General features: G+C 41.6%; 1 long non-coding RNA gene across 1 annotated transcript; it reads right to left on the reverse strand.

Annotated features, from left to right (window-relative positions):
- Positions 1 to 1,298: 1,298 nt before the first annotated feature.
- Positions 1,299 to 1,928, reverse strand: LOC128093163 (uncharacterized). The gene is made up of 2 exons (XR_008212286.1): positions 1,840 to 1,928; positions 1,299 to 1,780 (listed from the first exon to the last, which is right to left on the reverse strand). It is a non-coding gene; the product is annotated as an uncharacterized LOC128093163 (long non-coding RNA).
- Positions 1,929 to 3,626: the final 1,698 nt, after the last annotated feature.

Below are 3,626 nucleotides of genomic sequence, written 5' to 3' on the forward strand. Positions count from 1 at the left end.
CCAGCTGAAATCAATATAAAATGCATTCCCTTGCGTTTGGAATCATTTTTAAGCATGTTTGGGTTAATTTAATAATCTTTTTTTTTTTTTAATTTTACACCTTTAGTTTTTTTTTTTTTAATTTTTGTTGCCGTCAAATTGGTGTGCGTGCAAGCATGGTGGGGTATGCTTGTGTGCGTGTGCTGAATCAAATCATGGATTGAGTCTTGGATAGAGGATCTGAACTGGCACTGGCAACCCCCGATAATCGCCCGCTCCCCCCCCAAAAGTTAGAGTGGGAAGTGGAGCGAAAAAAGAATCGCCGTCAGTTGAAAAAGAATCGCGCGATTAAAATCTCGAGTTTTTTTTGAAAAGGTCCTATAAACAAAATTTTAAATTTTTGCTTTTTGGGTGTTTTTAGAACCGCCTTGAGTCAGGGGTATTCAAAAACACCCAAAAAGCAAAAAGTGAAAATTTTGTTTATAGGACCTTTTCAAAAAAAACTCGAGAAATGTTCTTTTTTTGGTTTGCTTTGTTTCGGGCGCGTTTTTGGGGGAATTGGAACGACTGCGGAAAGAGGAAGAGTTCCGAATGCTCGAGAGGTTTCATCGGTGTGTGTGTGTGCGCCGCAGAGGCACACAAAGTGGAGCGTAAACAGAATCGTCGTCAGTTGAAAAAGAATCGCGCGATTAAAATGTTCTTTTTTTGGTTTGCTTTTTTTTTTCGCGCTGATATATAGGATAGACCACTAGCGCGCGTTTTTGCATATGTCAAATATTGCGCGTATCGAGAAAATATCAGTTTTGGTGATTTTCTTGTAGGGGTCTCAAAGATACGAGCGCAAGCGTTTTTCAGATTTATCGCAGCAACCGGGGCAGCAACCGTGTTGATTTCCACTTTCCATTGCTGTCAATGTATAAAGGTTAAGAAAATAATGTTGGAATTCCGCCGGAAGCAGCGGTTCCGTGGCCTTCTCGGCAGGCATGGCGATCCTCGGTCTCCGTACCGGGTCGGATAAACGCACTGTGGCTGGTGATGGCTTTGTCGGACCGATTTGTCCCTCGTTGGTGAATCGGCGGCACTTGCACCCGCTATACGAGCGCACACCCGGACCACCGGATTCTAGGGCTACCGATTTAGCTACAAAGATATTTGCCCGAAGAAGCCAGCAACGCATCCAGCCAGGGGCGAAGCCAAAAAACTACCAAGCCCGCCGCGAAGGCCATAGAACCGTTGCATCCAGCGCAGAAGATCGGCCAACAGGCGTTCTTTTATTATGTAACACAGTGTAGAGGGGGGGGGGGGGGGGGGTGTTCGAAGACTCTGTTACAAATCGGATTTTTTTATTCCTGAGTTCTTCCAAATAAAAATTCTTGGTAAAAGAAATCAGTTTTCAGGAACCAGTTTTCCTATGAACAAATCTTTCGGTGGCCCGTACTCTGGTTCGTGTGGGGTGATTTCTCATATTACATTTTGTTTATTGGTGAAAAAAAACAAGTTTTTGTAGTTTACCTGGAACCATGTTTCCAAGGACGACATGCCCTCAGGCAGCTTAACCTTCAAGGAGGCTCCCCTCAGGGCATGCCCCGATAAGCGTATGCCTGGGGGGAAGCCTGCCCGACGAAGCCAACAACACCTGCAGTGCCTCCATTCGACGGTACGGTACAGCTTGTTGCGAAGGTCGCAGATTCCAGCACAGGTACGGATGCCACCGAGCCGGCCGCGAAGGTCGCAGAACCGCAGATTCCGTCACCGAACATCAGTCAGCTTAAATCTACAAGAAAGCCAGCAACAAACGTCCCTACGATTTTTTCAGATTGACAATCAACATGTTTTTAATTTTTTTTTGTCTAAGCCTACTCTCTTGCCTTCTCTATAGGTATTTCCAATGCGACGGTATCTTTCTGCGGCGATTAATTGAAGCGCAGGATTCTAATTTTTCTCGAAATTATTAATACATAAACAATGACTTTTAAATCCCGCTGTTTGACATGCATGATTTTTAAAACCCGCCAAACAAATCGCAGTAAACTGGGGGTTGCTGGGGAAAAATCGGAAAAGAACTTGTCAAATGTTTTCTGTTTTCTTTTGAAACGGTGGTCCGGAGAAAAGTGACCGAATCCCTAGTTCCAACAATTCCGATAAGAGTGCTGAAATGATCTTTAGTTGTTCTGGACACGTGATTTTTGTTGCTAAAATTTTCAGTAATTATGTTGCACCCCGTTTCATTAGAAAACATGACGGCAATTCTGGTTGGCGGTTTGGGTTGCTAAAAAAAATGTTGAGGAAAGACTGTACGCCAGAAAAAAAAAACTGATTTTTCTTATGACTTGTTTGCCTTTTGTTATTCTTGCCTCGGAGTAAACGATATCAATGCAGGCGAATATTTTGCTTACTGTCTTGATTAGAGCGAAAAATGATAACGAAAAACAAAGAAAGTGCTTTAGACAATCTAAGGAAGTAAAAAATGCAACTATGTTCTCTTATTTTTTTATTTCAAGTTTTATCCCAAACCCCTTTTAGTTCGTGTATAATAATTTTCCAGGATCGACAATTTAATAATATGGCTAATCAAATTCGCTACTATTTCGTATTCACACACTTCCTTCAACAACAAAATGCACCCCCTAAAAACATATTTATTTCACTTGCAAATTTGTAAATAACAAATAACACATAAAAAATCTTCTGCTGCAGCTTCACTTCAAACATTTTGACGAACATTTGCAAAGTTTCCACTCCACGGTCCTCCAAAAGCGGTTAGCGGGTTCACTTCCTTTTTCATCATCCGATCTACATCCGGAACCAAGAAATCAATTTTTTGAGCTTGATGAAATATCGGAGATCAGGATTCATAAAATAACGTGGCCAGTTTGTTCCGGCTTAATCCGATCCTGTTAAAAAAACGGTCCCATAAAAAGCACCACCGTTTCAAAAGAAAACAGAAAACTTTTGACAAGTACTTTTCCGATTTTCCCCCAGCAACCCCCAGTGTGCTGCGATTTGTTTGGCGGGTTTTAAAAATCATGCATGTCAAACGGCGGGATTTAAAAGTCATTGTTTATGTATTTGACATTAGTTTACATAAAGAATGGAGTACCCGACGCGATTGGTAGTGAGCAATGTATTGTCGCCGCAGCACTAAACCGAATTGAGCGAGTTTAACTCTCGCGACGATTTTTTGTCGCGAAATATCTGTCATACACGTTTAAGCGGTTTTGAATCAGTGTGGTAGGTTGTTTTGTTTTGATTGCTTGGCATTGCTTGAATTATTGAAGTATTAATTGGAGATTTTACGCTGATATCAGCGAAATAAAGGAGAAATGAAAACAAAAAAAATAAAATTATTGAGTAGAATCTCATGTTCAGATAAATTAGGAGCTTAAACTACCACACGAATCGTTTAGTGGGGTTATATAATGAATTTCAATTGATTCCCAGATTCAGAAGGAGAGGCAGAATACCAAGAGTGCTATCTGGCCTCGAAATTCGTCGTCAATTTGGTTCGTTACGTCCCGTCAGAAATGAGCTGATCCGGATGCACAGGTCACCCTTATTAATCCTAAAAGCACCTTGCACATCCTTCTCAGGCTGCATTTCATGCCGTGGTCCATCCAATCCACATCCATAGAGCAAATTCCGGCAAT

This window comes from Culex pipiens, chromosome 2 (assembly GCF_016801865.2).
Source record: "Culex pipiens pallens isolate TS chromosome 2, TS_CPP_V2, whole genome shotgun sequence".
In the NCBI taxonomy this organism is placed as follows: domain Eukaryota; kingdom Metazoa; phylum Arthropoda; class Insecta; order Diptera; family Culicidae; genus Culex; species Culex pipiens.